Raw genomic sequence first — 18050 nt, forward strand, 5'->3', positions numbered from 1 at the left:
AGTACAAATCTGGATGAGGGTGCACAGACTCCATACAACTAAGATGTATCAGAGTCGCCTTGTCATGCTTACAACAAGTGTCAGAACCATTGTTCATGTTTCTCTTTGGAGATTCTGATCAAAGTATTTTCTCCCAGAAATTTGATCTTTCCTTGTGATGCAAGTTTGATCATGTGGAGAAAATGGACTGATATGAGAATATTCGGAGATAGAAAAATCCAGTTTAATTATGTTAATGAGATTTTCATTTGATCTTCTCATTCTAATGATTTCCTTATAAGTCATATCAGTTTGATCATCAGAAATAATTGAGGGATTTTTCCGAATCCTTTTATGATTGTTATTCTTATAAGAAATTATCTCCTTTCTTTTCTCCCGGAAATGTTCAGTAGGTAAACTACTTTCATGTGAATAGAGACTGTTCTGACATGAGTGAGGTGGAACCTTTTTACAGAAGTGATTATCAACTCTTTCATCACCTTTTGAGTTAATTTCATCATTTCGAGGTATATTCAGTCTTTGTATTGAGAAATGATCTTTCAGTTTTTTAAGACAAGATACTTCTTTTAACACTTTTACAACAGTATTTTTTAGAAGCACAAGTTTCTTGTCAAGTGACTGAAAGCGAAATTCCTTATGATCTTTTCACAGAACCGATTCAAAGCTTCCCTTGAACTAGATTTCGTTTGATTATTAGTAGATATAGAAAGAGGTTTTTCAGTCTCTTCTGAATTGATGTAGTTAGGAGGACTACCTTCATCATCATGATCTGTTTCAGATGTGATCAAACAAGTCTTGTCATCACGATCTGTAAAAGCCGAGAAGGGAATTTTGGTTTCTTCATCCGAAGAAATTATAACAAAATCTGTTAGAGCATTGCTCGGTCGAACTCACAAGTGTTGCTATCTTAAGCTTGTTACCAAAACTATATATTGATTTCTAGTCTACAATTAGTTAAGTGTCGGTCTAGGATAAAGGTAGTTGAGAAACGAACCAGTCATCATTTGCGCTCTACCGTTTAAAGGCGAAGATCAACCGAAGCTTTTGGAGAACTTCATCAATAAAAGGTTAGTGAAGACTGAGCCACCTAATTCTCAAGTTATATTCACTTTTCTATCCTTGAGACATTTTTCGCATAAGTAATTTGACTAGCTTGCATAGACAAAAATTTCGAGTCGAGAACTAATTATTTAGTTTACGAATTTCTCAAAATATAGTGACTAAGCTTAATGAGCATTTGTTCATACTTGATCAATTTTGTGGAGAACAATTCATTGTTCGGAACCAGATCATGAATCAAGTTTATCATTCGAAAATAGCCTGGAACAGTGAAATGTGTCATTGATGTTATTCGGGAATGTTTTGAATTGATTAAGAGAAATATAAAACTACTATATTCGGAATACAAGAGATTATTATAGTCTTACAAACTGAGAAAACTGTTATATGTCTGAAGCCGTATTACATGTACTCGCACACGTAGAGGAGTAGCTATATATAGACATACCAATTTGAATGATACGCATATTCATATGCACATCATGGGAAAATCTATTTGTTTCGTGATCCGGATAGGTATGTATGTTTGTATACAAAACATTTTGGAACAGTGGCAAGGGAACCAGGTTTAAATATTCAAAACAGTATGCGAACCAATATAGTTTTATGTTCCTGAACCAGTTTAGTACCCAAAGTGGTACGTAAACTGAAAAGGTTCTGTGAACTCCGGAAACGGAAAAATCTTAAGGCTTCCAAACCAGTTTGCAAACTGACGAAGTTCTGTCAACTCCGGAACTCAGTTTTGCACCTAAGTTTGAAAACCGGTACGTGAACTGTCAACTCCGGAACTCGGCTTTTCTCATAAGTTTTCAAACCGTTCCGCGTACCATGACTCAACCGATTCACGAACGACTCATGTATTTGTACTTTGTGCGTTTACAAACTATGTCGATTGTGTTCAAATGCAATTAATATTTCTATGAGATGATTTGCATTTGATCAATTCTTTATTAAAACGTTAGACTCATTTGATCACACAATTGTGAGCTAAGATAAATGTATCCGTGTTCATGAAAATGAGTGTTAAGCTTTTTAAGTTCAAATCGGCTAGTTTCGGCTAACCATGTTGGACATAGTCTTTGTACACGGTTCGGTTATGGTTTACCTAACCAGAGTATATATCTTGTTTATGTCAATAAGATTCCAAGTCTTTGTCTAATGGGTTAATATTGTTTGCTTGGTTCCAAAGCTATCTTAGCTTAAACCTGAAGCAACCTATGCTTTGAAGTCTATATAAGTGGAACTCTTGGAAACTGGGATCTTTGCATCCTGACACTACTTTTTTGGTGTGTCCTAGTTGTATCTAGAGTCATCCTCTCCAGAAACCCTTTTAGGATTTAGCGACTATCAAAGACTTCATTGGGATACGTGAATCCAAGTCCAGTTATATTTTTTCTTGATAACTTGAGTATCCTGATCTTGTTCGATTATTGATTTATCACTTGAACAAGATAGCTAGAAATCACAAAGTTCTCTTCGTCTCAACTTTGTGATTCCGCAAGTTTATACTTGTGAGGTGAATAATAATCTAGGATGCACTTCGGGTTGCATACGTCCGAATTTTGAGGATAGCTAGACTTCTGTCAAATTGATATCGATTTCCATCACCTTGAGCCTACGTTTGATTTGATCAGCTGTTTCAAACGTAAATCAGGAAATCAATTATACAGGCTTAATTTGTGGGAGGCATTTTGGTTTAAAGTCTTCAATTGAGTTGAAGCAATTCTTAATTGGTGTGACGTCATCTAAGGGAATAAATTGCGCGAAGTCCTGCTGGGATTCAAGAGGCGTAAGGAGCGCGACTGTACCTGAATCATTGGGAGATTGAGTTCAGGATCAACTACATTCCAGACCGAACTTAATTGGTAGTAGGCTAGTGTCTGTAGCGCCTTAATACAATTTGGTGTTCAATATGGACTAGGTCCCGGGGTTTTTCTGCATTTGCGATTTCCTCGTTAAAAATTTTTCTGGTGTCTGTGTTATTTCTTTTTCCCCATTATATTGTTTATTTTTATAATTGAAATATCACAGGTTGTGCGTTGATCAATCAGAGTAGATACGTCCAGCCTGGTTTGTTGGATACGAATTGATTGATCCTTGGACATTGGTCTTTGGTACCGTCCAAGAACTCTCTTTGTGATTAGGTTCATAGATTCAATTCTGTAAACGTTATAATCGCAAGAGAGATAGAGATATAATTCTAGACACTTTTCTTGATTGAGTTTTAACTCTCGGAGTTGTGTTGAGTTTTTCCAAATAGATTTCCTACGAAAAAGTTGGTGGTGTATTTTGGTAACCCCAGTGCTTTCAGAATCATTAGTCAGAGTCTTTGGTTGAACCCTTTGTTCTTGAGCAAGAGTTTAATCAAAAGCTTCTACTTTGATAGTGAGATCCATATTCTCTTTGGCTAGAATATTCAGTTGTATGTCCTTTTCTATGATCTCTTGTCTAAGAAGATTAGATTCTGTTTTTAATAATAACATTCTAGTAGACAGAGATATGATAGGCTTTAGGAGTTTTACAAACTCTTTTCAGGCATCTTCTTTTTCATCTGAGATGGACTCAGATGTACTATTGATTTCCTTAACTCCTAGATCATGAGTTAGTGATGTAGTAACATCCTCAAATTTTGAGTATTCGCAATCTTGCATAACGTTAACTGAACCAGCCATAGATTCAAATCTTATAGGTTGGATCGCATCAAACAAAAATTGTTAGATCTTTTCGTGTTTGCCTGCTCTGATACCAATTGAAAAGACGAGGGTACCCAAATACACCACAATATTTTATTTATCAACCTATAAGTCATTCACCAAGTGAGATCCTCTATGGACAGAGTCAAGACAATTAACCAACTTTGGTACACACTTCGTGTGATTCTCTATGGATACGATATTGAGACAATACAATAACAAGATCACTTGTCTGATTGACTATGGTTTCAAGTTCGAGACGATATGCCAAACCCGTGTCTCACGCGTGACACATAACTATTTTATACTATCTCATGTTCTCCACCTGACACATACTAGTCACAATGTACAAACACGAGTTTTCCTCTGCCTATGTCAATATCGACGATGGAGAATATCACCACATTTATAAACTCGACGTGCATGAAGAATGACCAAGTCACAAATATGTGCAGATATCTTTAGGATTTTGGTCTGACGGTCTACGACACGTGTGAGTATCCAGCTGTACTCACGCGAAAAGAGAATAGTCGGTGGAGATAATAGGAAACAAATGGATAACTAAGGTTGTTTCTGGAGGATAGACTCAACTCATCAATCTAGCCTTAGAAATTCATGCAATCATGAAAGGAATTCTTATCTTATCGTTTCATCCTCATCTCACCAAATTAAGATTAGGACTTTGCAGCCATAAACAAACCAACAACCAGTCATCCTAACAACAATGTATCTACAAATTTCGCCTCTTTCATAGCTTTTTTACTGCAACTCTCCGCAACTTAGAACTATGATCTCTATTTTAGTTTCCCTCCTCAAGACCAATGCTGATCTGTGTCAGGTGACTGAAGCAATCTTCAAACAACCATTATATTGGTTTAGAACATGAACGTTCGTAATCAACCTTCTATAACCCATCATAAACCATGATCCTCACTTTCAAATTACCCTAACCCATTTTAGGTACCTATAACTACATAATGGAAATTAATTAGCTTCGTAAAAGAGAGTGGCGGAGAAAATGGTGGTAATCATGAGATCAAAAGCTATCATTCCTTCACCAATTAGGATGATCTCACATTCTTATATGTTTTTCTCTTTCTTGTTTCTTACACTCTCGTAGGGGCGGAACCAAAGGTGGGTTAGACATGAACCCCCCCCCCCCCCCCACACCCCCACCACACAAATATATATATATATATATATATATATATATGTTGTCCTTAATTTTATGTATGTTCAATCCTTAAAATTTTAGTGTTTAGTCCCCCTATTTTTTAAATTTCTGTAGTTTATTCCATCCGAATCTATAATTATTTTTAGTCCCTCTCAATCCTAAAACCTGGCCCTGGTACTGTTCGCTCGAGCGATTTTCTTAGGTAAAGAAATCTCATTTTTAGCCTAGTGGAGACTGTTCAGATCTTCGGGGATCTAAGTGGATATGAGCAGTAATAGTCTTAGGTATGTTAGTTAATTACTTCTCTTTCAACATCTTATAATTAAGATTTAAGTATTTTTATAGGGTAAGATGTTTCTTCCATGTTGTTTTCTGGCACGTTAGTTATCTTAATGGTATTCCTATCTGCGTCAATACGATGTTTCTCTGTGGTTTTAAAACTAATTCTTTTATAGGTTATAAGGGATTTAAATGCATTGGAGAAATTTTCAGGTAACTACATCCTTAACCAACATCAAGATATTAACCAAAATCCCCCTCCTTCGAGGAGCTTAACTTTCTTTCTTTTTCCTTCGATAAATCTCATAAAATTTCATTCATGATAAAATAGATATTACATGGACATCAAGAACATCAAGATGACAGATCGAAATACAATTAAAAGGTCTAACAAAGAGTAATTCGTGAAGAGAATTAACGAACTACCAACAAGAGTACCAAGCAATCCAAAAATTGAAATAATGGTTTTGGGATTATAACCCAACCATTTTGATAGGGTTTTTTCTTCTTGAAAAAAGATATTCTCATAAAAATATGAGAGTAATATGCCCAAGGTCTTGAATGTTGATCACCAACTTGAACTTCCACCTAAAATCTCCATTGAAATCACAAAGAAAAACTATGAGAATGTAAAGAAAATCCCCCTCAAAAAAAGAAGAAGATATAAACAAAAAGACAAAACATCCACAAAAACACTATAAAAATTTCCAACAAATAATAGAGATTGAAACAAACACTAAAGCAAATCTAACCTAAACTACCAGCTTAACTTAATTTAAAGACATCAAAATGGCTGGATAAAAATCCAAAACACCATTCTTCACTAGGGATGTTCATGGTAACTGGTTAACCGAGAAACCGAACCAAACCAAACCGATTAGGGGAAAACCGAGCCGAACCATTTACTAATGGATTGGTCATGGTAAAAAAATTGAAAATCGACATTACTGGTTTGGTTTTGGTTTGGCCTAAAAACCGAACCAAAAACCATTGGAAAACCGATTATCCTTCTCTAGTTAGTTTCCACCGTCGATCTTTGATATATTAGATCATAGCCATTGATTTAGAGTATAAACTCACCAAACCCTAATCATAAGTCATTTTTTTTTTCTGTTTCTCTCTCTCTCGATATAGTCGCCTCCCCACCCCAACAGCTTCACTTTCTTCTTCCTGTCTTAGTTGATTATAAGCTCATATCTTGAGATTATACAGTAGTTGATTCATATGTTGATTTTCGATTTGCTACTTATTGATGTGGTAATTTATTAGAGCATGATGAGAAGATGACTGCAGACCCTTCTTTGCAGCGCCCATCTCCACCGGTTTACAAACACCATCAAGAAGAAGAGTATAACACCATCAATGGAACTTTAGAATTATGTCATCATCATAGACGCTTTTTTAGTGAAAAGGTAAGGGGCTTTTCAGTTTTCTACCCTTTTTTTTGTTCTTCAGATCTATATTAAAAACTGATTATTCAGTCAGTTTGGATTTAAAATATGTGTGATTCGATCTTGATTATGTAAGTACGGTGAGATAATCTTTCTGATCAGGATCTAATTACTTTGGATTTAGGAATTTACTGATGATATTAGTTGTGGGCTTGATTTCTTTTGTTTTAATTTAATTATCGAACTTCGATTTGAGGATGAAATCTTAGTAAACATCTAATCTCATGAGATTTTTGTTTTCTTTATACTGATGACATGGATTTTTTGTGGTTGCAGGCAATGGATTATGATGTGAAAAATGAAGTCGCTTTGGGAACCTTGTTTGCTGATATGATATGATATGTAATTTACTTTCAATTTTGAGAAGAATTACAAATGGATATGAAAGTGTATGAATCACAGGGAATGAATAGATGGAACAGATTGGAAGGTTCTGCAATCTTGGGAACCTTTGTGCATTCATGAAGTTACAACAATCTTGTGTAACGTTTATGTTTGAGCTTTTAATTATGGGACTTGTATGTTTATAACATTCATCGAACATTTGGAATGTTTATGAGTTTTGAATGTGTATGAAATATGAATGTTTGTAGGTAGGTTTAAAAAAAATTGAACTATGATTTTCTTTTCTTAAATTTTTAGCTGTCAGTTTCAGAGAGCTGACGTTATAATCGGTTTTCCATTAACCCAATGGAACAAATCGAAACCGGCTAAAACCGTTTATAAACCGAACCGATGGTTAATGGATTGGTTGGGTTTAGATTTTTAGAAACCGATAGTATTGGTTTCGGTTTTGGTTTGGCTGGAAACCGAGCCAAAACTGACCATGAACATCCCTATTCTTCACTACCTTATATGTTCTTTGTATACTTGCATTTAACCGTTGTACCAACTTTGGGAGTGTGTATTCTTTTTGATTATTTTTTTAAACAAAGGCCTTCAAAAAGGCTAATGGTCCTCCTCAACTGTTGGTAGAAAGTAAACAGGAGGGACAGACCAGTACATGGTAGAATTGTTTTTCTTAGCCCACATAGCGAGTTCATGAGATACAGAGTTACAATATCGAGGTTGGAAACTAAAAATAAAAGCAACTAACTTAGAAGAGAAAAGTTGAATATCCTTAAAGATAGCATCCGTACGCGAATCCCCTTCAAATTTCCCAGTTGAAAATTGGTCGATGAGAGATTTTGCATCACTTTCTATGATGATGTGATTTAACTGTTGCTCCAAGGCTTTCTTCAGTACTGCCTAAATGGCTCTTGCTTCAGCTTCTTCAGCAGAGTGTACTTCAAAGACTAAGGATGCACAAAAGGTTGCTTTTCTTGAGAAATCTCACATCACATACCCTGCACCATTTTCTCCAGAAGTATCATCACAGGCACCATCAATTTATCACAAATACTGACATCAGTAGTAGTAGAAGCAGTCAAACTAGTTTTCCTAGTGAGGAGCATAGCTCTGGCTCTAGCTAGGACAATAGTATTGTTTTTAGAAATATTTTGGAAAATGAAATTGTTTCTACTAGTCCAAAGAGACCATAAGATAGCAACAAACAAAAAAATTGATCTTCATCAGAGAGTTTAGATTGGGGATCAGTTAACCAAAAAAGAAGCCAATCCATGAAAGATTTGTTTTGAAAAAAATTGGGTGTTTATGTTGAAATAAGAAATGAACCAGACTCTGCTAGCAAAGGGACAAAGGACCAAAGCATCCAGAATAGTTTCATGAGGATCAGTACACCTAGGACAATCCACACTATACATAGGCATTCTAGTGTGAAGGATTGTTCTGGAAGGCAAAGCATTTCTAGCTGCTCTCCAAATAAAGACTTGAATTCCGTAAGGAACTCTAACTTTCCAGATACGCTTCCAAAGATTTTTTACAAGGGGAGGGCCTAAGACCTCTGAGTCCCATGTAGGCAGATTTAGAAGAAAACTTGCCATTCTTTGAAAGATCCCAAGCCCTCCTATCAGGAGTGCAAACATGGATTAAGGGAATTGTGATAATCTTTTGAACATAAGCATTATCAAAGTGGGTGTTGAGTCTAGACACATCCCAACTTCTGGTTTGTGAGTCAGTAAAGTAAGACACTTTAATACTAGGATCAGGGGAACTAGAGGGTTGGTTGTAGCAGAACCCAAAGTAGGTATCCATTTGTCACACCATGGGTGAATAAATTGACCATCCCCAACTATCCAAGAAATGAAAGGCTTGATTAGTTTTTTGATGGCATGAAGACACTTCCAAGTCCAAGAACACTTACCAGTGCACTTGGCATTCAAGAAATCAGTTCTAGGAAAGTATCTGGCCTTAAGAACAATGACAAGTAAGCAATTAGGATTTTCAAGGATTCTCCAGGCATTCCTAGCTAGCATAGACAGATTATTTAATTCAGCCTTCCTAAATCCCAAACCACCTTCAGCTTTGGGGGAGCATAAAATGTCCCAACCAAGCAGGTGCAACTTCCTATCTTTTGGGTCTAAGGTTTCACCCCACCAAAATTTGCAGATGTAAGAATCCATTTGTTTGCAAAGGTGCTTAGGAATAAGAAAGGCTCCCATTTGAAATAGGGGAATAACTTGGACAATATATTTAATAAGAGTAGTTCTAACAGCTTGGGACAAGAGCTTATGAAGCCAGATAGAGATTCTGGCATCAACAGCTTGGAGCATACCCATATGTGTATGGATTTTAGAGATTTGGAACATAGTAGGAGTGCCAAGATATTTTTCTCCTAAATACCTGCTCTGAATTTCTAAAGTATTGGCCAAGAGAGATTTTCTATGCTCAGGAATCTTCCTGCTAAATAAAATACCAGATTTTTCAAAATTTATTTCTTGCCCAGAGGCCAGGCAATACTTTTGAAGATAATCTTTAATGACTTGAAAATTTTGAGAAGTAGCTTTTGAAAAAAGGATAGAATCATCAGCAAACAAGAGATGAGTCATTTCAGGAGCATCTTTACAAACTTTGATACCTTCTAAAATACCCTTCCTTTGAAGACTATCAATGTAAGAAGATAAAGCTTCATAGAAAATGATGTAAAGATAAGGATAAAGAGGGTCTCCCTGTCTCAGCCCTCTTTCAGGTTTGAAAAACCCAGTTGGGCTACCATTAAGAAGGACAGAGTAGGAGACAGTAGAAACACACTGGTTTATAAGTTTAACCCAGTGGTTAGATAGACCCATTTTAGTTAAAACCTTTTCTAGAAAATCTCATTCAAGCTTGTCATAAGCCTTGGACATATCAAGTTTCATAGCAGCTATGTCTTCAGCTTTATCATTGTGATTAACGTCATATATAGCCTCATTGGCTAGCAGAATATTATCAGAAATACTCCTCTTAGGAATAAAGGCACTTTGATTTTGGGAAATTATATTGTTCATAGAGGGTTGTAAATAAAATTACAGAGCCTTAGTGGTCTGTATTGAGAAACAAGTCAGCAAGAAGAACTTTGGGAATAAGGGCAATATTGGTATGGTTAAAGACCTTAACAATATGCCCAGTTCTGAAGAAGGTTTGCGTCATATCAATAACAACATCTCCCACAATATCCCAGTGTTTTTGATAAAAAAAAGACTCGTGAAGCCATCAGGTCCAGGAGCTTTTTTTTTCCCCATTTGGAAGACAACATTCTTAATTTCCTCTGGAGAAAGAGGCATATTTAAGAGTGTGTTATCCCCAACAGAAAATTTAATAGGGAGATCAGCGAGGATTTCATCCTGAAACTGCTGAGGATGGGAAGAATAAAGATTTTTGAAGTAGTCTATGAAAGAAGTTCCAATACTATCTCTATCAGTTAGAATAATATTCAAGGAGTTTTTAATCCAGCTAATGACACTTCTTTTTCTCCTAAAGAGAGTTACTCTATGGAAATATGGTGAATTTTTGTCACCTTCCATGAGCCAAACCTCCCTAGATTTATCTTTCCAATACAACTCTTCTAAGTTATAAAGGTACTCAAGTCTAGCTTTGAGTCTTGAAGTATTACTGGTATCAGTAGGGTTAGAGAGTTGGAGATCAGCTAAATCTTTCCTGATGGCAGATATATTAGTTTGAATATTACCAAAAGAAGACTTATTCCAATCTCTTAGACCTTTCTTAGTACTTAACAGTTTAGCTTTAACACTACACCAAATTTAACGTTTAGCAACAACTTGAATCTGTTGTTGACCGGGCTTGCAACATATTTTTTCCGTTGCTAAACACCATGTCGCAGTTTTTTGCAACAACTCTAGCTCTGTTGCTAATTTCGGTCAGCAACGGCAGTAGCAACAGAACCAAGTTGTTGCGAAATTAAAATATAGAAGTAGAACCTAACTATTGCTACTCTGTTGCTAATTTTAGAGAACAGGATGTAGTCGTTCTGGTTCAGATTTAACAACACACTTATTCCGTTGCTAATATTTTGCAACAATAAAAAAAAAGGTCAAGTCTTCGTTGACCTAGTCAAAACTGATTTCCCCACAATATTTCCTGCAAAACCCCGATTCATTTTATATCCAACAATTTTTCAATCTTATAGTTCTCATACTCTATATTCACACAGACATTCCCACAGGTTTAAACCTCAAAGACACTCTACAAAGAAAGGGAACCAAATACAATAAAACGCAGGGAACTCATGACATCAAAGACATGTTACAAGTTTCATTAAGAAAATCAGATGTCATATTGTACAACTGAAAGATTGCACATGTAAATATGTTCTTGTTTCTTACATTGTGCTGGTGCAACTATGTTTGTTTTAGCTTCTAAAGATTGCAGATAGAAACAAAATGTTACAATCTCTTACAGTGAGTAATCAGAATGCAGCAAATTATTGTGGCTTTGAGAAGATGATCACACGAGGATGCTGAACAAGCAAGATGATGAAGAAAGTAAGAATACTTCAGAATTCAGGGTATATACTCTACTGCTAATGATTTGCTTATACCTGAAAGATACTAGAGACCAGGTGAGACCAATGAGACTAGAGTAAGTGTTGGGATTTCTGATGATATTTCGCTATACCATGATAAAAATGACCCAGTCATAGCATTAGGAGGTGGCATGGTAGTGCCTTTGGATTCACCATAAGCAGCTTTAGGGTGAAGCTCAGTAGTTGAGCTAGTCTGTTTCCAGAACTGAACTGATCATCTTGGCGATATTCTTCAAACTCTAAAATTTATTACAAGCAGCCCAATTTAGGTTTCACAATATGACACACATAATCTAAGTATCAGTAACTATAAAAGCAAACATAACAGCTTCATTCTAAAACAAGAAATGGACATAAATCAAGCAAGATTTTATTATAATTTTCAGTTAAACATATACTTTTGTGTTAACAGTTATGCGAAAGCCATCCAACTAAAACTTGTGAGGAAAGTGAGTATAAACCCTTAAAACAACTTAAGTGTTAGTAATTTAATCACTGCAGTTACAGTCTACATTACTTGGAATAGGATAAAATGTAGAAGATGAAGAACCACAGATTGAACCAAACCAAATTGTCATAGGGCTTTACCAGTGAAGTCCCTTGGACAATTTTTACGCCTCCCATCTTTTCGGTGTCTTCTTTAACTAAAAATGTAAAGATTTCAAGTAAAATCAAATATATCCATTTTGATAAACAATGAAACAAAGCCAATGATCTACCTAACTTGATAAACACCAAATTTTTCGAGAGTAAATATGTCTAATGTTTTACGAATACATGTCGCCGATAGAATAAGCATGACATGAACAAAAAAGAGAAGCAGTTTCATAGTATAAGCAAAAGATAAACACGATACTCCATTCATAAACCAATTTAAGTATATGCAGTGATGAAAGAGATGTGTATGCGTTATCTTCCTAGTGTATGAAGAAGAATATGCATTACACAAGTTTCAAATAGTTTCTCCATAGTCATCTTAGTCTCACATTTATCCATCTCAAGTCAAAGTCGACGCTTCCATTTCTCGAAGAAATGTTACGCCTACAAATTTCAGGTACATCATACTTAACCTGCATAATATAAGAAACCTATCATCTATATTATGTACTTCTCACTGTATTCTACTCACTGGAAATAACTACCCTATACTGTGCAATTGCATAATGATTCACCTAAGATGAATCCTGAAGATGCTCCACATGACAGAATAAAGAAGCAAACAGAGAAGTGAAAGTGTTGCACCTCGTTTAGTCCTAAGGTAAAGAAGAAAAATTGGAAAGTGAAAGTGTAGTAATTTATGAACTCAAAAACGAGTCTGAGAATTCACTGAAACCCTGAATATATACACTGAAGAATTAAGACATAGCAATGTTCTTTATATCCTGATAATTACGAATAAAAAGGCACGAAAGCAACATTTAATCTGTCTATGTTTGCACGACTGGACTAGAGATAATAACCCATATTTTTATCAAGCATCAAAATGTGGATGCAAGTAAAGAAGTCACGATATACCCTGACCTGGCTTAAGATTAATAACCCACAACAGAATCCTCCGACTGATGGACAACACGATACAACCGAGAAGCTCTTTTTCAAATTATGGTCCAATATTTTTTGCACACTCAAAAGCTATATGTGATGTGGGAATAATGCCTAACAAAAATATCGTTTTGCACCAGTTTTTTACTCTGGTCCAGGGTTAAAAAATAAACATTCAATCTCTGATGCTAAAGCAAACCTTTGATACAAATGTAAAGGAAAAAACAGATTTATGCAAATGTCTGCAGTAAAAAAGCTCGATCTGTATCTCCCTGATGGAGAGACGTAACAAGAATAACAAACTCTATGACATATGCCATATCAAAGAAAATAAATGACAATTTAAGATATTAGAAGCCAGAAGAGAGTAACTGATCACAAAAAAGATACCTTAAATAGTGTAACTGGATGTGCTTAGTACTAACGAAGATATGAACTTTGAACTGTTCTGTCGCTTCGTAAAGCTGTGAGGTTGGTAGCGCAAGACTTTCTCTTGCTCCAGAAGTTGATCGTTGAGTTATACTGAGTCCACAGATTGCACATACACTGTCTTAAGCTGATCCGAAACTGGTTATTCTCCTTAGAATGACATGTTGATCATCCCAAAAGGAGGAGCACAGTACGTTTAGACTGCTGCTCGTCTCCTTATATTGGACTTTGCGACTCCTTCGCAGTGCAAACTTCATTGTTGTGTGGAGTTTGAGCTGCTTGGTGTGTTTTGAATTTCAGTTATCTCCTTCTTTTCATGTTCTCATCTCTCGAGGGAGACCTTTGGGAAATTGAAAAAACTCATCCCCACGAACTTCCAAGAAAACTACATCTTTTCCTGAAACATAAGAATTAAAAATAATCATCTTTACCAATGAATCACAATTTTAATAGCCAGAAAAACATAAACAACACTTGCATATGAACACCAAATTAAACTTATCCCAAGATATCAAACGCGAAATTAAACATAACAACAGAGTTTCAATAATACAACAGAAACCCCCAAATACCTAGAAAACTAAAAATACCTAAATCATAACCCTAAATTGCAGGGAAAAAAAATAAAATACCCTAAATTATGAATCCAAATACTACTGACATAAAATAAAACCATGAAGATAATCGAAGTTAAACAATATATACAGAAATATGAAAATTGAATCATAAAGAAACTAAAATAAAGAACGAGATCTTAAAAAATGGATCTTTTTACTAAGATTAGATCGAACAAGGTAGCTGACCTTCACAAATTTCTAGGTCGTAAATTAATCATCGGCAGAGTAATTAGAAGAAGAAAGGAAGAAGAAAGGAAGAAGAAAGAGGTAGCATGATTTTTTGGGTCAGAGTTTTTTTTTCTTCCAGTTTTTCTCTCCGAGAGAGAGGAAGAATAAAGAGGTAGAAGAGAACCTTATCTCTTCGATAGAACCAAGTAGGAGAAATCGTCAAAGGGGTCAAAGGGACAAGGGGTGAAAGTATATCAATACACTAAAGGATATCAAAAATATGGGCGGAAAAAGAGTTTCAAAGTGTTACCTAGAAGCATGTGAATCGCATGTTTATGATCTCCGCAGTTGCTAATCGCAACAGAACAGGGGCAGTTGCGAGTTTCGCAACTAAAAAAAGTTGTTGCTAAAATGTGGCAACTGTTTTTTTTTGTTGCTAATTATCAACAGCCCTAGGGCTGTTGCTAATCTGGGTTGCTATATCCTGAATTTGGTGTAGTGTAAGCTTGTAAGCAGGGGAACCTACCACATTGACAAACCAAAAATTAGCAATAATGTCTCTGCAAGTAGGATCCTCAATCCACATAGCCATAAAATGAAAAGGACTAGGCATACAAATATCCTCATAATTAAAACCCATATGCATTGGGCAATGATCAGAAGAGTCCCTGGGGAGATTGTTAACACAAAGTTTAGGACAAAGATCTTCAGCAGTTTGGTTTATAAGACATTTATCTAGTCTTTCAAGAATTAAATCAGGACCTTGTTGCATATTGGACCAAGTAAACCTAGGTCCAGAAAACCCAAGATCATGCAAGTTAAACACAGAGCAGAAGTTTCTAAGGATTTCAAAATCAGGATCATCAACTTCTAAGCCACCATTTTTATCTTCAGTTCCTAAGAGAGCGTTAAAGTATCCTATAAAGAAAACATGTTCATTAAGGGAGCATTAGATTGCTGGCATTGTTGTTCCCAGAAAACTTGTCTCAAACTACTATTAGGTTCACCATACATAAAATGAATATGACAAGTCTTAGAATGAATGATGTCAGTAAATGTAACATAGATACCCCTCATACTGGATGAAACAATGTTGAGATGAATTTCCTTCTTCCAAGCAAGATCAATCCCACCACTTCTACCAACACTAGGGACATTAAAGGTACAAGGGAATCCCATGTTTTTTAACTTTCTAACAGCCATATCTTTGTTTATTTTAGTTTCAGAGAGAAAAATAATATCAGGGTTGACATTCCTACATAGTAGACTAAGTTCCTTATTAGCAGATTTTTTTTCCAAATCCTCTAATGTTCCAAGCAATCAGGTTGATGTTATTGACAGGGAATTGGTTTATAGTACTATTGGCAGTATCAATTAAAGGGGTTGGGTGAGGTTGATTTACCTGAATGGTAGGGTCAGACCCACCACCAAGAGAAGCACTGGTATCATCACCACTTTGAGAAGCATTTTGGGAGGAATCGAGACTAGAAGTAGCAGCATTGAGATGAGAATTATTGCGGACACCATTGTTATTTGGGGAATTGTCAGTAGGTACATTGTAGCTCCTATAAGAATTAATCACTTGTTGGGTATTGAGAGAACAGGTAGAAAGATCGATAGCAGGTAAGTCCCCCGATTTAGAAATTTGAGGACACAATTGAGCGTAATCAGGTTCAGTAGTGTCTTGTTCTTCAGAAATAACCACTATACTTGCCAAAATAGAATTAGCTCTTGTACGTTTCCTCAAATAATCCTTGGGGTTAATCTTCCTTTTGAGATTAGCTAAAGCATCATGCTCAGTTGAATTTAGAGCTCCTCTAGTGATAGTTGGGTTGGTATTTGGGACAACATCAATTTTGAATCTTCTTTAAGAGTTGGTAGTACGAATCGACCCACTAGGGGTTGGCTCGGATCCAGAAATAGAAGCTTCAACGGTAACATTTTGAGTAGTAACCTGTTTGAAAATGATTGGTAAACTATTATCCAGCTGAGTCGATTGTTGTTGAAGAGGACCGACATCAAAGATCTTCAGAGTAGTGGATCTGTTTACAAAGGGACCCATCTGAAAAATGTTTGATAAACCTTTTTGAGTAGTATTTTCCATTCTCTGATCAATATCCTTAGCTTTTCCTTTGTTGAACATTGTGGTAACAGGTGATTCAATTTGAGTTTCTGGCACGGTCTCAGTTTGTTGCATGATGGTATCTGTCATAGTAGTAGAGGAAGAGTCTACTTGCTTAGTTACCGTTGGAGGTGGCATCATTAACCTTGAGACAACAGGGAGAACATACTTGTTGCTTGAAGCTGCACTTTCTTTAATTTTTTTTTCTGCTTTAATTTCCAAGTTGGACAGTTTTGATCTTTATGATCAAGAACACGACATGAAGTGCAGAAATAATTTGGAACTTTGATATATATACATTCAATCGGAAATGGTTGAGTTCTATTACTGGTAAAGAGGGGAACGCCTACTGGTAATGCTTTCTGCACTGGAATTCTGAAACACACCTTGACATTCTTCTTTAGAGGATGTTTACCAAAAGGATCTTGAGCTTCAATGAGTTTACCCATTTTGAAAGTAAGTTTCTGGAGATCCTCAAATTCTATACATTCATTTGGAATGTTGCATAATGTAAACCACATTATTTCTTCATCAAAGTGGAGTTGATGATTTGCTGGCCATCCTTCAGTTGGAACCACTTTTAACACCATTAGATAACCACAAACAAACCAAGGTCTTTGAGAATTGATTCTGTTAAAATCATCCTCAGGTAAGAAGCGAATTAGAACTTTGTTTCGTAATCCACTAAATGTGGTGACATTAGGAGGTTGGGCTAAAGGCCAATTATTGCATATGTAGAAACGGATTGAGGATGTAGGAACCAATGTTTCACAGCATACGTATCCCGCCATACACCATTTCCAATTACTATCAGATTCAGCTAGAATAACTTTTTTGTCGATGAACACTGTTTCAGCAAGTGTGGATGGTAAAGTTAATTTCTCAGCCATTTAAGCAGACAGGGTTTGAATATCTTGGTCTAAGTTTTGAGGGATTTCTGTAGAATTTGGGAATTCCATCAGGTAAAAGAATTGGATATATATGAATAAGGTTTGATCGAGATCAGTGTTACAGATAACTAATATGAAATGCAGTTGCAGAGAAATGAATCTCTTGTTGGTACTGTACTGATATTGATCACAGACTGGATGGAGAAGAGGCAAGAGGGTTTTGTTTGTTTATATGTTTGAACCTTAAAAAGGGAATGAGAAGGCTGTTGACTAAAATTTGAAAAGTTTTCAGGAGAAAATTGGTGTAAGGTAGTTGTTAAGATACTGCAAAGACTGTGTTGGGGAGGGGGTTTATCATACGAGATGTCACTTTCGTATCCATGCTTTATGGGCATCTTCAGATTTGAGATATTCACGTGAGTATGATTATAAGAGATCCAAGTAAGGACAAACCCAATAATACATTGTAGGTTATCCTGGGATGGAAGAGAATTGTATGTAAACTTGATGTAATTTGGGGTTGGTGGATTATTAATGGGTTTGTCTTTTTTAAGACTGACGTAGGAATCATGGTACAAACTGCCAAAGGTAATAATGGTGGTAAAAATGTAGATTGGAGAATAAAGGTGGGAATGGAGGGAAAGATTATGTTGTAATTGATGGTTTGAAAGGGTTGTTGAAAGTCGATGGAAGGCCTAGGTTTGG

Source organism: Papaver somniferum, unplaced genomic scaffold, assembly GCF_003573695.1.
Source record: "Papaver somniferum cultivar HN1 unplaced genomic scaffold, ASM357369v1 unplaced-scaffold_128, whole genome shotgun sequence".
NCBI lineage: Eukaryota > Viridiplantae > Streptophyta > Magnoliopsida > Ranunculales > Papaveraceae > Papaver > Papaver somniferum.